Genomic DNA, 21,729 nt, shown 5'->3' with positions numbered 1-21,729 from the left:
GAGGCTCCATACGGAAATAACAGGAGCGATGTTGCGGAGGATTCGACTGCCACGCTTACTCGTTCCGCGGGTCCTTTCCCGGTGATCTTGGCCAGCACGTAGACGCTGAGAGGCAACGCGATTTAGATCGGTCGGTGGTGGTTAGTGTTGTTAAAATAAGCTCCGAGTCCTGAGCTTTGAAGGTTCGAGTCGCGACTCCAGCCGTAAACGCTGGAGCTTTCCAGGTTTGAATCTTGATCTGTGAGAACTGGAGTCGCTTGAGCTTGAAACTCGAAGACTCGACTCTTCTGTATTGCCAGGATGTGTTTGAATATTCCGATGTAATATGTATACACAGTCTAGATGCGACATATACATAGAATTGTTGTCTATTTCCTTTTCCTATTGGGACGGCAAGAGCGCCGAGAGCTGAGCGTTGAAGCTTCGAGTGTTAAAGTTTTGAAAGCTTAAGCTTTATATAATTATAGCCGTAGAAACTTAGTCTTTAAGACTGAGCTTTGGAGCGTCGAAGACTCGAGCTTTGTACAAGAGTAGAGGTGGTTCTTCCTCTGTTCCGCAACGCGGCCGCGACGGGAAACGCATCGGAGATATGTCGTCGACTCTCGCGAGGAGCGGATCGGTTACCGGATGCGAAAGTCGACGGCCGGAGGAAGGTGACTATTGTCGAGGTCCTCGGGGATCGTTGGGCTTGTTGGGCTCGTTGGGATCGTTGGGTCAGCGCCCGCTGTGCCGAATGTTGACTCTCGGCTGCGGTCAGCGCGACAAAAACCACCCCTCGATTCGACACGCACCCCTGGGTGCCCCATCGACCTCCCGTGTACCCTTCGGGACTCCAGACTCGTCTCGTTCGGTTTGTCGCCCCGTACCACCGACGTTTCCCGGTCGTTTTTCGCTGTGGAATCGCTGCGTGCGTCGATCGTAACGCGGACTTTACGATTCGCGGGACGCGATCCGGGACTCGTGAGAAAAATCCTCGCCCTCGACGTTCGGAAGGGTGAAAAGGCGAGAATAGGGCCAGGCCCGGGTGTCGGGGTGTCGTTCCGTCGGGCCCTGGAAACGTGACGGTGCCTAAATTTTGGTGGCCGACGGACGTCCCTGCGGGGGCACCGCCGATTTCACTGCGCCGAGGCCAAACATCTTTTCATCGTCGGGATAAAGTATGGGCTCGCTCTATTCGGTAACGAACCGTTAACTCGACGTAAATGGCCGGGACAACCCTGTCACGGGGGGTGGCCGACTCGTTGTTGTCGCTCGGCAAGGAGGATCTCTATTTGAGAGTTTACACCCGAAAAATGCTCTTTTCATGGATAACTTCACGCCGAGTTTACCAGCGGCGACAGCCTTTATTCGGCCTTTCTCTCCGTTGCTCCGTGACGGGGACAATGTTTGCGTTTCGCGCGACACAAACGTTTGTTCGGGGCGTGTTGCTTCGTGTCGTTTTTCGAACGATTCTCTCGAGTCACGAGTCACACGAGTCACGAGAGTCACGGCCGCCTTCGAGACCTCTTCGAACGGGAAGTCGTGTCGGTTCGATTCGCTCGCAACCGGTAGCGGTAGAACGGTGCGATGGCCGAAGGTGACGCGAACTCGCGAGTTCGCGATTCGCGCGATGCTCGCAAGAAGCGTCTCGTAACGCGTGTAGCAATGTCTGCCGGCGGCGGCGGCGGCGGCGGCGGCGGCCAAGCGGCCAGGCGGCCAGGCGGCTAGGCGGCTAAGCGGCTAAGCGGCCAGGCGGCCGACTATTACCGCCGCATGAATATGAATGAGACCGGACGGACCAACGGAGGAGAGAAGAAACCGAAGAGGAAGACGCGAAACGGAGGACGAGAGCGCGGAGCCGAGCCGCGGACTCGGTCCCCCTGCTGGCTGCTGGGCTACGAGTAGAAACGAGAAGAGACACCAGATGAAACGAGAAGGAGAGATCCAGCCGAGTGGAGGGAAGAGGGAGGAGGACGCCGGAGGACGTGGAAAGGGGCACGGGACGAGGGAACCGGGTACCGGGTAACGGGCAACGGAGGGGAAGGAGAAAGATGGAAAGGGCAGGAGAACGCGCGAGGACCGGCATTCAATTAGTCTCCTAGTAATTAGCCGGGAAATCTTCAGCTTTGTCGGCGAGATCCTCTTCCGACGGGATTGCCGAGACCTGCCCCGCCGGACGAAGGAGCGGAGGAGCACGGAGGGGCCGAGAGACCGTGCAAGAACGAGTCCGTCGCCGAGTATCGCGAGCGAATCGCGCGCCGCGCCGCGCCGCGCCGCGTGCACCGAGATACACGACGCAACAGCGAACAGTCCGGCCATTCGGCGCGGCGTCCTCAACGGTCGATATCCCGAGGATCGAGATGCGTCTCGGAACGGGGTGCCGTTTCGAACGATCGCGTTTTCGAAAATAGCGAACAGCAACGTTCTCGGAAGGTCGAGCGCGTTTTGAACGATCGCGGCAACAGCTGTCAGGCGATCGAACCTGCGGTCGAGAGCAGGGTGTCCTCCGAATCAGGAATCGAATGGTCGTAAACGGGAAGAGAGGTCCGTGCGTTGACGCAACCTTGTCCAGGGGTGGTCCTACCCTCCAGCATGGGTGGCCCCCTAGGTTTCGTGTATCGCGACAAACCTAAATAGGTATTTACTCGCAGCAGCCCACTCGTTCGGCTCTCTCTCTCTCTCTCTCTCTCTCTCTCTCTCTCCCTCTCTCTCTCTCGTAGTCGGTCCTCGCGTTACACGGATTCGACGAGGTTCGTTGCACAGGCTCTCGAGCTGCCGCTGCTGCCACCGTCGCTGCCACCGCCGCGCCGCGCCGTTGTTGCCAGTAAATCACCGCTAAGGGCTGCTAAATAGCGGCGCTCTCTCTCTCTCTCTCTCCCTCTCTCTCTGTCTCGCGCGCCCGGTCTCGCTTCTTCTCGGCGTCGAGGCGTGTCCGCGGCTGTGTGTGGCCTCCCGCCTTTTCGAATAATTCGATGTCCGGTCCCGAAACTTCTGTCCCCTCTGTCATCCGAGCGTTTCGACCGTTTCGTCCCGAAGCATGCTCGTGTCGCGGTCGCCCGCGCTTCCTGTTCCAACCGTGAAACGAGGCTCGAATCGACCGAGAACCGTGCGAAATCGCTCCTTCTGGCCTGCACAACGACCAGAGCGCTCTAGGTGTACGGGTCTATCCTCCCTTTCTCTCACTTCTTTCTTTTCTCTTTTCTCTAGTTTTGAACCAGTTGTGCAGACCTTGTTGTTCCGGGATTCAAACCGAAAAATACAGTGTGTCAGTACACTACTACTTTTACCACCACTGGGCGTGCTAATTTACATAACACGCATTATTGGTCAGTACAAAATCCTCACTGGCTACGAGAAATTGATCATCGAAGATGCTGGTCCATTAATGTGTGGTGTGGGATCATAGGCCAACAAATTATTGGGCCTTATTTCATTGACGACACTTTTACTGGTCAAAAATGTGATACGTTCTTAAGAAATACATTGCCAAATTTATTAGAAAACGTGCCATTAAGCGTTCGTCGGACAATGTGGTATCGGCACGATGGATGTCCAACACACCACGCTCGAAGGGTGAAAAGTACACTTAATGAAATATTCCGAAATCGATGGATAGAAATTGGTGGCATTATTTGCTGGCCAGCACGAAAGTCCAGATTTAACACCCCTAGATTTAACACCCCTAGATTTTTTCTTGTGGGAAACATTGAAAAATATTGTGTATCGAGATGCACCAACAACTCCGGAAGATATGAAGCAACGAATTATCGCAGCGTGTACTACAATAGACGCTCCAACAATAAGAGGTGTAAGAGACGCGACAGTCCAAAGACTACAACGTTGCATCGCTGCAGATGGCCGACATTTCGAACATTCTTTATGAAAACAGTCAAATATCTCAGCAGCGGTAAGTTTTAGGACAAATACACTTTAGTACTTTTATACTTAGAATACGTCAATCTATCGAAATCGACCATAAAAAATTGGACATTCCATTTAAAAGAACAAAGGTGACCTCTATATCTTCTCTACGCCTCCACTTGCAAGAATATCATTTATACCGTATTATGTAGTTTCTTAAACCCTACAGCTTCTGTACGTAACATTTTCTCGTATTGTTTGAAAGAACCATGATATTCAAGTGGACAGAGTTCGTGGGACACATTGTATATTTAACAACACTAGCCGGTGGAGGCCGATGCCTACAACTCAACTCACTACCGGCAATTATTCCAATTTTTAAAACGACCGGTTTTCTATTCCACAATTATTAGAATTATAAAAACGTTTTCATAGGAAATTACTGAATTGACTTCTGGATTTAAGCACATATTATAATGAAAGTCGTACAAAGTTTAAGTAAATCCGATCTGACTGGTTTTTTATTCCACAATTATTAGAATTATAAAAACGTTTTCATAGGAAATTATTGAATTGACTTCTGGATTTAAGCACATATTATAATGAAAGTTGTACAAAGTTTAAGTAAATTCAATCTTCTCCTTTCTATAAGACGTGTCATGTTTATATGATTTGTGCTTGGCAGGTTTAGTGTTACAAGCTCATGGTTGAAGACTTTTTCAATGGATCCCTCAACAGCCACGGCCATTTCAATTGTGAACCAGCAAGTTAGCTCCAGTAACGGTAACGCGTCTTTCAAGGATTCAGATTTTAATGTAAAAGACAATTTTTAAGCTTCCTTTTGGTATAGAACAAACACTGAAAATCCCATTAACCGGTTAACTGCGTTCGACGTGTATACACGTCAATCCCAAAACTCTATTGCGGTCAATTTCTTATCGAATAAAAATGTAATTCTTTCTCATCTCGTTTTACTTTTTTCGTTAAATTTATAATAGCAGCATTTGGCCTGCGTTCGACGTGTATATTCGTCATTCCCTGATTTTAATTCCGCGCCCCGTTAGGGATTTTTAAAATGAAACTCCGCAGTTGACTGTTTAATAAGTGTTAACCTTTTGCACTTGAAGCTCTTTTAACTCCAAAATTGAGACATTTCTTTTGACCTGGAACATATTCATGTTATATGACTAGACTGCGGATCGTTATGCATAATACAATTTGTATGCGTCCATTACAAGACACAGGAACTGAGTAAACATTTATTTCCCTCGATAATAATCGTAATATGTTAATAATAATATATCGACTTTCCCGAATTCTTTGAATCTATTCATTTTTTTAAATTCCACCTACTCATTTTTGTCATAAATGCATAAAATCCGCAGTCTATACAGGGTCATCCGTCTTTAAACGGCCAAACGTCAACCAGTTATAGAGGACCCCAAATGAAACAACTTTCACCCCTAACACTTTTTTTGATTCGGTCTTGATTTTTGAATTGCAAAAACCCGTCATTTTTTGCGTTCACTTAAGATTAAATATATTAGGACTGCAATTATGTATCTTGATGATTTTTCCTTTGTTTGGTTTAAAATAAATAGGGGCATCTTTTTTATTAAATCAACTTTTTTGTGTGACCTTTCGATCTTGGTTTTTTTGACATGGGGCACGCCGTGGAGACTGAATGAAATAACTTCGAATCAAAAAAAGTGTTAGGGGTGAAAGTTGTTCCATTTGGGGTCCTCTATAGCTGGTTGACGTTTGGCCGTTTAAAAACGGATGACCCTGTATATGACGTTCACCGAATTGTACACGCAATTGAAATTAAGCCTCATAACTTTTATTTTCTTATAGCACGCATAAATACTTAGCAATTTATTGTATACAAACTGTTTCGAATAATTGTATGACCATTTTCAGGGTCGCCGTTGGAGTGCAAAGGGTTGCCGAGGTTTGTATATTTGATACACGCTTGAGTTCTGTCATCAACTTTTCAACGTTCGTTCAAAACGATTACAAAACTGGTCTGAACATTGTTTATAGACTTCGTCAGCTAATCTATTAATATATAGACTCGAAATAAGAATTTGTACAAAACATGTAAACACTAATGGAAAGGTGGTCGCGCGCGATGTACGCGAGACACCGTCGGCATTTTGCAATGAAACAAACAAATTTGCGGCGATCACGCCCGAGACGAGGACGCGTACGTATTCGCGTCGACGAGGAAGGGGGGGGGGGGGGGGAAGTCTCGTTACAGATGCGTGGTAATTTCCAATGATTCGCGACGAAACGTGCCGGGTGCGGCCCGTGCCGACCTTCCAAGTTCCCATGGCTTTGGATTACCGTGCCGCATGCTCGTCCAATTCGGTGGAGTTTCCCGATTTCTGTGGAACCTGATACCCATGCGAAGGGTCGTCGAATCAAGATATATCGTTCTCGCGATCGACGTCCAAGCGGGGAAGGGGGGGCCACCCTCTCCGCGCCCCGAATCTCGTTCGCGATCTCGTTCGATCTCTGTCGAGGTCGCGGGTCCCTCGATCGTTTCGTCTCTGTTCGTCGACGGCGAACGCGTCGAATTCTTCGGCGAAGAGCGACGGAACGAGGCGACGCGACGGAACGATGGAACGCGAGGATGCTCCGTCGTTTCGGTCGCTATAATAAATATCGGCGGATACACTTGTGCGCGGCGAGTAGGCTGGTGCCGCATCCGTGCGGCACGTGCGTCGCATCGCGTCCCTCGGTTCCCTTCCCAGATGACGCGCGGTTTTTATCGACGACGACGCCGGCGACCGTGACTCTCGTTTCGAGGCGATCGTCGATCGGCGAAAATTAACGCAACGGGCGGAATCCTCCCGTCGACCGGGTAGGTGTCCGGTCATCGGGAAAATGTACTTTAATCCCTCGGTGGTAGCGGGTAGCTGTAAGACGACGCTCTGCCAGCACGGACCTTAATCCGTTACGAAAGACGTGACTCCGCGGTTCCGCGTCCCTTCCGCAAATTGAATCACCGGCGCGGCGGTACGGCGGACCGCTTCGCGTCGATGTTTACGATCCGGAGAGCGGAAGACCGCGTTTTCCCCGGTGCTCTCGCAAAACAGGCGACCCCGCATCGATGCATTATTTAGCCGTGCCCGGGGGGAAACGATCGGAACGCGACCGGACATTCGTCGGGAAATCGTGACCCCGGGATTGCGCCGCGCGTAATCTCGTTTCGCGCGACGCGAAGCGACGTTTCCTCGTCCTCTCTCTCTCTCTCTCTCCTCTGCTCTCCCGTTCCTTTGGTGTTTTCTGGTGGTCCGATCGTCCGAACAGGTGCCTCGCGCCCCGCGCCTGGAAGAACCACAGGGCCACCGATCGATCGAAGAGCTGAAATTGCTGGACCGGCTGCTGATTTCCAGCGGCCGAACGGCTCGGCTAATCCCCCCGTTCACGTGACGCGTAACGCAACTCGTAACTCGTAACTCGTAACGCGTGACGCGTGTCACGAGCGTGCCGAGCCGAGTCGGGATTCGAACGGGGAGGGTGTCAACGAACACCAGCGGACACTTGACTCCGCTTGTCCGAAATTGCTCCCTCGGAGAACAGAACGGGAGAGAGAGAGAGAAGATCGCCTCTTCCCCGTCGGCCGATTAAACGGCGTTGCTCTCGCCTCGTTGCCCTCACCTATCCGTGATTACGGTAACGCGGCGCGACCCACGACCCACGACCCGCATCAATTTAACAGAGTGGTCGTTCCAGGGAAATCCTCGCGGTCCCGAATGTGCCGAATGTCCCGATTCCTCGATCGGATTTCGGGGGAATCGTTGGCAAACGGCACCGTTTCCATTAACGTCGACCGTGGCTTTCCGAAAAATTGTAAGAGCCACGGGTGTATAGCGCGCGAACACCGGAGAGGACGTTGCTGTTCGCCGTTCGCCTTTCGCCGTTCGCCGCTCTCGCCGGCGAAGTAAGCCTCGGACGAGCTTATTATTTCGGCCGTTAAGAAAATAAACAGAAGGCAGGAAAACACGCGAGGACCGGAGCTTATGCGCGGGGGAACCGACAGAAATTATAGGCGGTCGAGCCAAATGGCTTGAAAAATGCTCGACCACAAATCAAGGTGCCGGTTCGTTCGGCGTGGGAGCCATCTGTCGGTCCGTCGCCGCTTCTCCGTATCGTACGAACCGCGCGTATATCCGCGTTCACGTGCACACGTACACCGAACCGTGGTTCCTAGGCGTGTAGAGAATTATGTCTGTATACGTGCACACGGCCCCCTTTTATCTGTGCGTGTACACTTACTATATATATTTTTTGTTATTTTCCAGGGGCGGTCCCCGAGTCGCCGCCACGGGCGCTATTTCCTCTCATTTACTTACCGGAACGTGTAATTATCTACGCCGCTACGCCGAGCCCTCCCTTCTGTTTTCCCTTGGCAGCTACCTTGCCACCTCCGGAGAAACAAGAACAATTTCCTCGCGCCTCCGCGCCTCCGCATCCACCGACCGCCTCGCCAACGCCGATTTTCCGTCTCTGGTTCGCTGGCTGTCGCGTTCCCTACGATTTTCGTGCGAAACCATTCATCGCGAAACGCGCCGCGCACCGGTTCGCGACTCCCTTTTCCCTTCGAAAGGTTCGATTATTCTTCGCAGTTTTTATCATTCTCGAAACGATTCTTCGATGCGAAGTAAACGGAAATTTATTTCTTCTTGTTGCCGCAACTGTCGTAATTGTCGCAAGCTATTGTCGCGATTGCAGTTGCGATCGATACGCAGAATAGAAAACGTGCCGCGACGTCGAGGGAATAATACCGAAGACTCGTCGCTGTCCGAGCGTGTAGGGTCGTCGAAGCATTGTCGTATCGAATCGCGACGCTATCCGCGGCGGGAATGGGCGGCGAACAGCGACGTGTGGATTCAGCGAATCGCGTCCATTGATATCGTCTGGAATCATTCACGGCGCGTAAACATCTCGTGTTACGCGCACGAAGTACGGCCGGACGAAGAAAGAAGCACGAAGCACGAATAAGCTCGAAACACGAGCGGGGAGAGAGGAACGAAGCCTCGGGCTGTCCATGGAACGGAGAACAGCGGAGAACAGCAGAGAAGCAGAGTCATGGTCGCGCGGCACAGGATTGCCATATAACGACCGTGTTGCACAGTCATCCACACCCCGCACAACACTCCCTGTAATCACGCTGAATCGAGGACCGCGAGGAATACCTTGCGTCACTGTCCACACGCAAAATCGTTACGTGCTAATTAACGTTTCGATATGGTGCCGCGTCGAAGCCTCGCTGCCTCCAATCAGGCTAATTGTGTTGCGATCGTTTTGTTTCGCGGCACTCTACTCCTTTCCCGACTCCTCTGTCCTCCTCCGTTTCACGATCGCCTTCCTTTCATTTCGTTTCGTTTCGTTTCGTTTCCTTCGCACAGGTTCCCCTGCCCCCTGAATCTCTTTTTCTGTGCAATTGCGTCTACCATTCGCGAGAGCTCTGCCGTCCCACAGTGATGCATTTCGCCCGAAAAGCCGACAATAAGTCAATTTTAAAATTAAGTTAAGCCCACACTATGCTAATTCATTTTACATCTATTTTGTTCTATTTTGTATATGTTGTCACGTCCGGTGGTTCGACTGCCAATGAATAATCTATCGGATAAGCAATTGTTATGAAAATTATGTGCTTATTTCTATATTTTCCTTCTCGCGTTACATCATCGAATTTTCATAACAATTCCTTATCCGATTGATTATTCATTGGCAGTCGAACCACCGGACGTGGCAATGTACATGTTTAACATTGTAATTTATTTGGTAAGAAATAAAGAATATTAATTACAACAGTCTTCTTCAGCATTCTTCTTTCTCCACCCTGGCCATGAATATTCGATATTAGAATTAAGTTAATGTAAGCAAAATTTTTGAAATTAGAGAAAATTAAATATCGTATTAGGAGAACATGATGGTAAAAGAGGTGGCACGAAATTTCATGCCACCTCTTTTGCTCTCATGTTCTCCTAGTAGAATCCCGAAAAATGCGAAGAATTTTCGAAATTTCCGAAAGATCGAATTTTGTATTAGGAGAACATGATATCGAAGGAGGTGACACGAAATTTCGCGCCGCCTCTTCTGCTCTCATGTTCTCCTAGTAGAATCCCGAAAAATGCGAAAAATTTTCGAAATTTCCGAAAGATCGAATTTTGTATTAGGAGAACATGAGATCAAAGGAGGTGACACGAAATTTCGCGCGCCTCTTTTGCTCTCATGTTCTCCTAGTAGAATCCCGAAGAATGCGAAAAATTTTCGAAATTTCCGAAAATCGAATTTTGTATTAGGAGAATATGACATCGAAGGAGGTGGCACGAAAATTCAGTGATATAAGTCAACGACAAGCCAGACCGTCCAAATTTTCTGTAATTTTTCGAAAATAGAACTTTGTATTAGGAGAACATAATATCGAAGGAGGTGGTACGAAAGTTAAGTAGTATAAGTCACCGACAAGCCAGACCGTCCAAATTGTCTGAAATTTTTCGAAAATCGAATTTTCTATTAGGAGAGCATAATATCGAAGGAGGTGGCACGAAAATTCAGTAGTATAAGTCAACGACAAGTCAGATCGTCAAAATTTTCCGAAATTTCTCAAAAATCGAATTTTCTATTAGGAAAATATGGTTGGCTGAGGCTCTCAGACAAGCGGCTACCGGACACAATGAAAATTTGATCGATAAATTATAAACATTTTTCTGATGAAAATAAAAGGAAGGTAGGGAAGTGTGTAGGAATAAAGTGTAAATAAATGTAGTTATATATAAATAAAAGCGGAAATACAGAATAATGTTATCACTATAATCTTTTCTACATAAATCGATGACGCCGCATCCGAGAAGAGTACACACACAGGACGAAAAGTGATGATCTGCGACGAAAAGTCGATGGACATTTGCCGTCGCTGGGAACGACGATGGATTGTCAGTTTAGTGATAGTGTCTCTTTTAAATTGGTCAGCTGGAAAATTAAACAGTAATTCGAAATAAATCGAAAGTCTGAGAACTGTACGATGCCTAAAATCTCTGATTACTAGTCCAGTAATCTTACTTTCTGTGATCGGTTTTGAAATATTCCTCAGAGTCGGCACGGCATACTATCGACTCCGAGGAATCGATCGGTTCTTGGACGTTTCGTTTCGGTGAAATCGTCGGCTTCCTCGCGGGATAGGTCGACGAACTGGCGGCGAACCCGTTGATTTACGCGATCGGGGATTCGGCGCGTGTCACCGAAACGACCTGTCGCGCGTTTTCCGAAAGGTCGCGGACAATCGTGTCAGGGCCGGGTACACAGCGTAGCGGTTCACCGTGGGAAGGGTTCCAGAAGCGAATGGCACCGTGTCGCAGTCACCGATTATCCTCGGTTCTATCAGGGAAGGGATTAAAGATCGCGGGACGGTTCGAAAGGATTCCTCGGGACCGAGGATATCTGCCCTTTGTTCGCGAGATAAAAGAACGGGACGCGCATGTACGATGACGCGTACACGCCCACAGGGTCCACAAACAACCCCGGTAAAAGAGATCGGTCGTCCCTCCTCGTCTCTTGTCTCGTTGGATCGCGGCGTGACGAAAAGAGACGAGGTGAGGCGAGGCGAGACGAGGCGAGACGAGGCGAGGCGAGGCGAGGGGATGGGAAGCGAGGCGCAATACGCAGCGTCGGTGGCCTAGGGATGACAAGAGGGGGCTCGTCGTCTCGCACGCGCCGACAAATTGTTTGGGCCGAGTCGGTTAGTCGGGGCACAATGGGACGCCACTTGCCAAGATCCCAGCTACGCCTCCTCCCTCGTTACATCGCATTACATTACGTTACATTACATTTATCTCTCATCCGTAGACTTTTATCCGTCGCACACCCTCCTCGACTCGGACCTATCTGCGGCGGGCTTTTGTCGCTATGGAAACACCGCGCGGCGTATGGCGTATACCTTGCTAGCGTCCCGCCACGCGACCGCGCGACTACCACAGGCCTCGCGTATCCTCCTCTTCTCTTCGCGTCTTCGTAGTCGACTCGGCTTTCTCGTTAGCCATCGGGGGTTCCCGTCTCGAAATTTTGCACCGCGACGACACGCGAGCCCTTCGCGAACGGCTCGATCGAAACGAGAGAGCAACGCGAGACAGCGACGAGAAGAGCTTCTTGTTCCGGTCCATTTTCATGATTTGAAAGCAACCCCTTCGAACCAGCGATTCCCGCGGGAGAAGCCGCGGCGACCCATCCATCTTTCCCGGGGTTCGTTGCCGACGCCGGCCGACGCCAATTACAATCAAACGACCGCTCGACCCGTCAGAGTTCACGACTTTCAGTCGGAAGACGCGTGTTCCGTGATTCCTCGCGTCGTCCTCGAATCCTTCGCTCCAGCTTCCCCGGAGTCGGACGAACGCGTGGTCCTTTCGATTCCGATCTCGATCAATTTAATATCGTTGTACTGTTATGCGAGACTACCAGACTTATCTATTCTCTATAGATAAGTCAGACAAATAGATGAGTCAGAACTCACGGGCTTTCTCATCTACTAGACTAAGGCAAATTATTCACCGGTACAGAGATTTCATGTTAAAGTCCAACCCTGCGAAAACTCCGACCTCCACGTCATTCCCTATCTCTAAGGGCTAGTGTCATCCATCGCCACCAAACTTCCATAGTTGTACTCTTATATAAGGCCCTGCGAAAGGGCGCGGACAGAGACAGAGAAGAAGTTACAAGTAGCCCGTCAGTCGACTCGTTTGTTACAAAGTTATTCGTCGTGTACAAAATCGCTTTGTATTCTTGCTTGGCGACCTATTCCCAAATAAACCTAAGTTGTGCTAGAAGAGTTTGGAGTTTATTCGAGGATACTCTTCATCTACCCCTTCCTGCGGCATAACAGTACGTCCAAGAGGCGCGAGAACCAGGTAGCAACGGTAACCACGGACGGTGCTCGATCGAACGGCAGAATCCGGAATTATTTCGCGAGGACGGTTCGCTCCTAGCACGCTCCGACCTCTCCTCTTCTTCGTTGTTCGTTTTACGAGTAACCACCGCGGACCCTGTAATTCGCGCGGCTTTTAAATTGCCCGCGGCAGCTCTCGTAGACGGTCGGACAGCTGCCGCGATCCGATCCGTATTCGACTCGATTCGATTCGATCCGATCCGATCCGACGGTACGTCGTAACCGATGCGATCCCGTCGCGTCGGGGTGGCCCGCGAGACGGGATTTCGAATCCTCCCTCGAACCCGACGAGTGCGCGACGTCTTGGGAACGAGTTCGATGGACTGCCGCGCAGTTTCGGAAAGGTAAATATTCCCCAGATGGAACGACTCGGCACGCGGCGAGAACCTCCTGTCTTTAACGACCTCAATTATACTTCGCTTAGGGTGATCCGCGACTCGATGATTGCGGGGACAAGCTCGAGTTCGAGCCACCCTGGTCCAAGTTTCGTGGCAGGATCGTCGTCGTTAGCGCGGTCCCGGCTCGCAATTTAACCGTAATTTTCGCGTCGCAATTTAGTGGCACCTTTCCGTTCTCCGACGTGTTTGCGACTCGAAACGGTCGACTGGTTGTCGATTCGTCACCGTTGTCGTCGTCGCGGTGCAAACCACGCGGAAAATAGGCTTCCGGTCTGCACGGTGCGATGCGGTAAGCGGTGGTGGACGATTACGAGCGTTCTTAATTGAAAGCGAACGCGTCCGTTAAACTGCGTGAGACAAGATATCGCCCGAAGATCTCGGCTATCGATTCATCGACGAAGGCGTCCGCCCTTTCGCCCCGAGCTCGAGCCTGGTGTTCCCGCGAGAGCCTAGACCGATCCCACCTCGAATTCGTGTTCGATTCGCGATCGTATCGACCGGCAAAATCTCGAGCCGGATCGAGAGGCCGAAAAGGAGACGCAGGCAGGCAGGCAGGCAGGCAGGCAGGCAGGCGGCGGCCGATCGCTTCCGATCGCAACGGTGCTCGCTGTCGAGACGATTCCCCAGGAAACTCGGCCCGTTCGCTGGCCCGACCTCCGCTAGATCTTTATCCGAGGCGATAAAGTTACCGACCGACACGCGCGGCTACACTCGTCACGAGGGGCGTGCGGTTTTTACGACGACACGGCTACGAACTATTTAGATTCCGAACACTTGTAGATGGTATCGGGATAGCGTCAGGTAGACACCGATAAGCTCGACTAATTGTCGGGACGTTCGAGGTTTCTCGCTGATTCTCGGGACCGACCGAACGTCCCGAGCCTTCGAGAGCGTGCGAGCCATCGGTCCTCTCCATCGATTCGCTCGAAACTCCTTGTGCGGGATTTTGGGGAAAAGAGGGAACTCGAACCTGGACTTGGCAACTGATCGGCGCCTGAGCACACTCAACGGAACCCTTCGACTTTTCCTAATCTCCATGCACACGCTTGTGTATCGGACTATTCCAAATTTTTGAACGTTTCTCGAAACCCTTCCTCGGTTCGGTTCAATTCGTCGCGCGTCGCGCCTCGCGTCGGAGCAATTCGGAACGCGATCGGGCACAGTTGTACGCAAGAACATCGAAATCCAAGGTGGATCGGGGGGGGGGGAGGACGAGACGCGGCGTTTAGGGTCGCGAACGAGTTCGCGGAGCACGGGGACGAGAAGCGGATAGGTCGGTGTTGGTAGGAAAAAACGGGACTCGGGCTCGGGACGCCGGAGAAGACAGGAGGAACGCTGGCGAGCGCGAGAGGGTGTACGAGCGGGCGGATGTGTCCGAGGTAATTGAGGCTAGGGGTCATCCGGGTCGAAAGAGTCACGAGTCACGAGCGAGCGGCCGCGAACAATGCCGAGAGAGGCCCTTCTTCTCCTTCTATCTCTTCTTTTCCACGTTGCTTTCTCTGGCGGATCCCTTCTCCCGCGTGCGCGCGCTCTCGCGCGTCTTGTTCGTCTTCGTGTTCGTCGTCTCGATCCTCCTTCTCCTCCTCCTCCTGCTTCTCCACTTCTTCTTGTTTCCGCGGAGTCGAAGCGATACCGAGGAGAGCGGCGAACGGCAATCGGCATCGGTATTGCTCCGCGTCCCTTCCATGCTTATTAGACTCGATGCTAGCAACCGATTAACATTGAAACGAACGTGATTTATCGTTGCGGCATGGTTACGGACGGCCCAACGATGACCCGCGAGATTCGTCCCGGCTCTCGAGGTCTCGCGAAGAGACCGGCAAAAGAGAGGTCACGGCCTCTCGAAGACTCCTCGAGAGTCCCCACCCCCCTCCCCCCTCGAGCCCCCTCTCGACTTTGATTTTCTCGCGAGTTTCCGCCGAAACGCGATCCTCGGACGAGATCTCGCGCGCGGGATCTCGTCGTCGAGAGGACAATGGCGTCCGGTAAAAGGAAAGGCTTGGACGCGGGAGGGGATAAAGGAGAGGTCTCCCACGCCACGAACCCCGGACGGGGCAATCGAAGACAAATTAGCGTTGCGTGATGCGCGTTGATTCTCTTCGATAGCGGAACAACGGACACGGTTACGTACACCCGATCGACGTTGCGAGTTGCGAGCGGAGACGGGACCGAAACGAGGGCGAAGCCAGAGGAGAAACGGAGAGAGACGGGGGGCTGACACCCCGAACAACGGCTGTCGTGCCGCAACGTCGACGGCCCTCCGCGTTTAACTTCCACGAGAGATCGCTCCGAGAGTGCCTCTTCTCGGCCCGTCTCGTCTCGTCTCGTCTCTCTTCCTTTTCCCACAGCAATTTCTGCTCAGACGATTTACTCTCGGTTCTATCCGCGAGGCTCCTCGGTTCGGGTTTCGTTAATTTTCGGCATTTTCGGTATCCGAAACGCAGCGTCTCGACGCGGAACCACGCCCGGAAGCCTCGAAGACCCGTTGTTTCGAGTGGAACGGAGTGGGCAAATTGAATCGAATCGTTCGCCGAGCCGAGCCGAGCCGAGCCGCGCCGCGACGCCTGCCGTGCGAGAGGCGTCCTTTCGAGTTAATTGCCGGCAGCGACCCGAGGCGAGCCAAACCGGAGCGCGTCTTACCTTTACCTGCAATTTACGTACCACCGGTCTCTGGATGCGTGTCCTCGTTGCTCCGAGGGCTTCGTTCGAGCCGCAACGCTTAATTAAACACAGCGCGCAACGAGACCGTCCCGGGACGAGAGCGAGAGATCCTGCTCGTTTCCGCTCCGGAGCGATTTAACTCGCGTTTTACTAGACGCCGGGCTCTCCATCCTCGCCGAAAGCGTCCACGATCGGAAAGAACAGGCTTCGAAAGGACCGAGCGGAGTCGGAGTCGAAGTCTGCTCGTTCTCTCGCTCGCTCGCTCGCGGGGCACCGTGAATTATCGGGTTCCTGTTAGTTGCGTGCCGAGTCTTGCACACCTAGGGCGAGCGGCTCTTCTCTCCTCGCGACAAGACAATTGCCGCGCTTCCTGATATAGTTTGCGCCTCACCAACTGTAACGGACGGAAATTCTTGAACCCGCGCGTCGCCCGGTGCTCTTCCTTTGTTGCGCGACCTGCCTTCGTTCGCTTCGACTCGCCTCGATCGCCTCGCTTCTCTCCGGTTCGCCACGTCCTGGATACACGGCGCGTCCCTCCCGCGTCGCTCTTCGGCCAGCCTGGCGTTCTCGTTGCTCGTTTTCGCGAGATTTCGATCGGGCCGATGTTTACGTAACGTCGATCGCTTTGCCGGCAACGTAATTTACGTAATCGATCGCGCATCAACCGATCTCGTCGCGTCGCTAGACGTCGCGCGGCCGCCTCCAGCCCGACAAAGGATCGACCAGATACCTCCTTTAATTTAATTAAATTTTTTCAAGATTTACGGCCGGATAATTACGGGGCAACGCGTCCTCGATCGTACGCGGCCCGCTTCTTATCGAGACGGTTTACAACGCTCCGAGCAAATAAATTACGGGCACTGTAACGCGTCGCTCGCCGCTCGCCGCGAGTATGGGAAAGCCGGAGAATAATATTTCGATTCGAGGAATAAGCGAGGTCTAATCTCTTATTCCCCTCCTATCCGTGGCACGCTCCCCTCGCGTTTACCAACGGATACGTGACAGCTTATTTCCCAAAAGAAATGTTGCCAGAGCTCCCCCTCCGCAAACGTAACGCGAAGCGACGCGACGCGACGCGACGCAACGCAACGAGTTCGCTCTATCCGTCCGCTAATAAAGTTACACCCAACTTCATTTGCCTGTTACGTTGCCACTTGGTCGAATTAGATGGAGAACGGGAAAACGAGCCGGTGTTCCCGTTCGCTCCCCCTCGACAACTCTTGTTATTATCGGTTCCTCCGCGTTTACACGACTTCTGCCTCGGCTCTCCCGTTTAGCTTCGCGTCCGAACCTCGAAATTCGGAGCACGCGTCGAGGCGTGCACCCTCCCCCCTCCCACAAGCTCCGTTTAACCCCTCGAACTGGCTGCGCAAATCGTCGACTTGCTTGTCCGCGTCCTCCGAGGGAGATAGCCCCGGCGTGGGGTCGAGTCGGAGCAGATCGAACGGAGCGGAGGATCTGCCGCGAACGCGGACAATCCGGCCCGATACGAAACGATCCAGGTAAATCTGGGGGGCGGGGGGGGGGGGTGTCTCGGCACATCCTCGAGTTTACCGAGAATTTCGCTCGCCGGAAAACGGCCGGGGAGCGGAGCGAAGCAGGATGGAGCGGGACGAAGCGGGGCGGAGCGGTGCACCACTCGACTCTCCAGACTCTCTCGTCTCTCTCTCGTTTCTCTCGCTTCGCAGCCACGGTACAATGGGATCGATATCCCGCTGGGGGATAAACCCCATAAGCCCCGGCATCTGTAGGCCACCTGCAGTCGAACGTTTCGTCACGGACTGGTCGCGCGTTTTCCTCTGTCCGGCGAGGACCGGACCAGATTCCAAATATTTGGACGCGTCCAGTCGCGAACGCGATTTTCTTCGGCACCTCCCACCGGATCCTCTGCCTTTCGACGCCGACGATCACGTTCTCTCGACGAGGAATATCTCCGCCGCGAAACGAGCTCGAAGGGATCTCGCGATCTTGCGATCGTGGGTCCGATCATCGATCTTCGTAACCGATCGTGATCGATCGCGTGTCCCGGGCAGCGCGACAACCGAGATTACAACGGAAAGTCGAGAAGCTCCCGAGAGAGAGAGAGAGAGAGAGAGAGAGAGAGAGAGAGAGAGAGAGAGTCCCTTTCTGCTCTTTTCCCTCGGTCGAGTTCCCCCGTAATCCTATTGACAAAAGTCGCCGGACGAAAAGAGCCGCAGGTCAACCGACATTGTTCGGCACCGGGGAACAAGTCGAAATATTTTCACAGCCACGCGCGACTGTCGTCAAACTTTCGGATTAGCCTGAAACGATCCGGAGCCGTGAAACGGGCCGTTCCTGCCGCTTTTCTTCGCGCGATCTTTCTGCTTACCGGCCGATCCTGGCCGATTCCCAGCGTCTAATCGCGACGATCCGTTTCGTCGCAACGGGGGAAACGAGAGTTCCGTTTAGATCGGATTTACGGCGACACTCGAGCTGCCCGCACGAGTCCGAAGCGCCGTCGAAATCCGACCCAGCGCCGCTTCTTCTCCGCTCCTCCGCTTGTTCTCTCGCGTGCACGACCTACCGCGCGTCGCTAATCGCGTCAAGAGATGCCCGCCGCGAAAAATCGAGCCCCGTTCGGACGTTGATGGGAGCGCGCGTCCAAAGTTCGAGGACACTGTTCGTAACCAGTTTCCGGACGGCTACGCGGATTTTGTGGTTCTCGCGGCTACGTGTGAGAATGAAAGGGAGAGAGAGAGAGAGAGAGTGGGAGAGGACACTGTTCCTCGATGGCGCGTTCATCGAGCCCCGTACGTATCCCCGGCACGGTCGTTGGTAACGCGTTGGCAAATTAATTCAATCAATTAATAGGCGCTTAAGCGGACGAGCGGCGTGGCGCGGCACGGCGCAGTTCGCCTCCGCTCTCCTCCGCTCTCCTCCGCTCTCGACAGTGCTCGCATCGACGAATAAGCGGGCCTCGGTGGCACCGGCGATATCGAAGCCACCCACGCGAAACGATGCCCTGTGGTTCGCACCTACGCGCACTCGTGCATCCACGCGTATCTACGCCGCCGCCGCCGCCGCCGCCGCCGCCGCCACCGCCGCCACCGCTCCTCTGTTTCGAGAGCCAATCGATACCGGTGCCATCCTTCGCCACCGCCATTTTATTTCGCGGCAAGCCCTTTTTCCGCCGCGACGCCACGCGGTCCCACCGAATCACTTCTCCTCCCCGATCTTCGCGCTTTTCCCACTTTTCTCGATCGACCGCAGCAAAAACGCCTGCACCTCGCCGAGGAAGACGAACTCGAGCCTGGGAAGCGAAACAGGTAGCCACCCTGTAGCAAACGCGAACATAGTCGCTCGGATCGTCTCGTTGCAGAGACCGTAAACACCGGACTCGCGTCACCGTGGCGACGAATCGGCGCTATAGCAAGAATCGAAGGAAACGGACCAGTTTCGTGCCGATGGAATGCCTGCGAGCGGAAAGACATCGAGGAAAAGCGCGCGAGCGAGGCGGCGTCGACGGTGTTGGCGACGGCGAAACAGCGACGCGTGAGCGGGAGGGGAAGCCGTGTTCCACGACAGGCAGCGCAATCTAAACGAGCGATCGGGATCGGGATCGGGATCGAGATCCGATAATCGAGTTGTTGGCACCTGTGGCAGCGGACATAATTAATGTCGGCTAGGTGCTACCGGCTGCCCCTCTCCCCGTGCTCGGGCTGCTCGTTAATTCCCGGCGGGACATTACCGAGCAAATTAGGCAAGCCAGGTATCCTTCTCCCGCTCGTTTCCGCGCCACTACCGGCGAGCCCTCTGCCGCTCTTTCTCCTCTCTTTCTCTCCTTTTGTATCTCTCTCTCTTTCTCTCTCTCTCTCTCTCTCTCTCTCTCTCTCTCTCTCTCTCTTCTGCCAGGTTTTTCGTCCGCCTCGGAGCGCGAAACGGTGAATAAAGAGGACGCGAGTCGTCGGCCAGGAAGTGGGCGTATCACCCTCGGCTTTCCAGAGACGCGTCCTGCGGGAAGAAGAGACGAGACAGAGACGACTTTCTTCCCGCATTCTCGGCGATCGGGATCGGCGATTCGTCGTTCGTGGTAAATTCGCGTGCGTCGAAGCTCTCGGAAGCGGAAGCGACTGAACAATAAATCTGGTATCGATGTTTCGTCCATCGTTGGGAACAACACATGGGTTGTAGTCTCAACCCTTCGGAGAAGACGATGGATTGTCAGTTTGCTGCCGTATGGTCGACGTTAGCGTACGAGGTCGCAGATGTTCCAGCAATCTCTTGGTGATTTAGACTTTCTGAAATATTTACCCCCTTGCTATCTCCGAATTCTAGAAAGCGGACGATAGTGCATGAAAACATCGATTATATTAACCCTTTGCGGTAGTCGAAGCTATTTTAACTCCAAAGCGAAACATTTCTTCCAACCTAGAATATTTCCCTTCTACATATCTTTTTTTCTCGATCTATCTCAATTCGTACGAGTACAATTCGTACTCGTATAATTCTGAAGTGTTTAGTAATTTATTAAATACAAACAAATTTGATAGTGTAAAAAATATTTTGAATAATGATACACCAATTTTTAGTGGTGCCTTGCAGTCGCCATTCGAGTGCTACGGGTTAACCCTTAACGGTCCGGAAATATTTCAAGTTTACTCCCACCATGTCCAAGCTATTTCTCATACGAAGAGAAACTTTGGACTCAAAATTTTATATCGAGTATAGAAAGGAAAATATTTATATTATAAATTTAAATATTTACATTAATTTGATTTTTGCCGCCATATACGGACCCAGTAAGTAAAAGTGCCATGCCGCTTACATGGCGGCATTGGTCCGTTAATCTGACCTTCTGTAAGCAATTTTTAAACGTCCCTCAGAGTCTAGACTGCGGGTTTGATGCATTTCTAACAAAAAAGAATTGCCACGATTTAAAAACAGAAGAGACATTAAAAGAATGTCAATATCAACTTGTCAAGATTGCTAAGAGGGAAAGAAAGATCAACGTGGTTACTGTTTCCTGTAATCGGTCCCACGAATATTTTTATATCGCATAAAGATCCAAACAGGAACAGATAACTGTTCCAAATTGTCCGGAGTGTACCTAAAACCTCGGCCCAGAGGCATTCATTAGCTGTCTTAGTCAGTGTCCAACGCGTGTAACCGTTTGCTCAACAAGGAAAAAATAAGTGCTGCTTCATTCTCTCCCAAGCCCTTCTCTGCCAACTGTTGAAATAAAATAGTCGTAACAATTTGAAAAAGCCCAGTGGAGTGTACGTCACAAGTCGAAATGACGATCGGAAGTCAAAATGACGATCGGCACGGGACGAGAGTGGGGAAGACGTGAGTTGCACGTCCGCCAAGAGTCAGTTCAAAGAAAGAGTGCAAAGTTCACCGTTCCAAGTTTTTATAATAAAGTTCCTTCATTCGCTAAGGCTGTGCTTCATGATAAGAACAACTCCACACCTGTCGTATCCTCAACACCAACGATGGCGCATTCGGAGGAGCGTTCTTCCAGGAGGGCAGCGCGTGTTTCTCGGACCAAAAGCTGGGATACTCTGAAACACGCGAGCGCAAGACGATCCATCTTGCCGTTATCGTGCACGCGCTGGCGCAGAGTAGGCGTGGATTTCTCTAGATTTCGACGGAGCCAGAGAGCAGTGCCCTGTGCGGCGATCTTTGCCCGGGTCTGGTCTAGTCGAAGAAAGAGCGTCTGGTCGCGTCGCGTCGCGTCGCGTCGCGTCGGTCGTGCGTTCGCACGCAACCGGCTCGACTGGACAAGGCTCGCCTCGGCCGGGCTAATGACTTGGTAATGCCTTTTTTATTCGCGTCGAAACGCTGCCCGTTTCCCCCGAGAATCCTTGCGAGCGAGCGAGCGAGCGAGCGCGTTCTACTTCCTTACCTGCCTCCGCG

The sequence above is a fragment of the Halictus rubicundus genome, chromosome 15, assembly GCF_050948215.1.
Source record: "Halictus rubicundus isolate RS-2024b chromosome 15, iyHalRubi1_principal, whole genome shotgun sequence".
In the NCBI taxonomy this organism is placed as follows: domain Eukaryota; kingdom Metazoa; phylum Arthropoda; class Insecta; order Hymenoptera; family Halictidae; genus Halictus; species Halictus rubicundus.
This window is presented reverse-complemented; position numbering follows the sequence as displayed.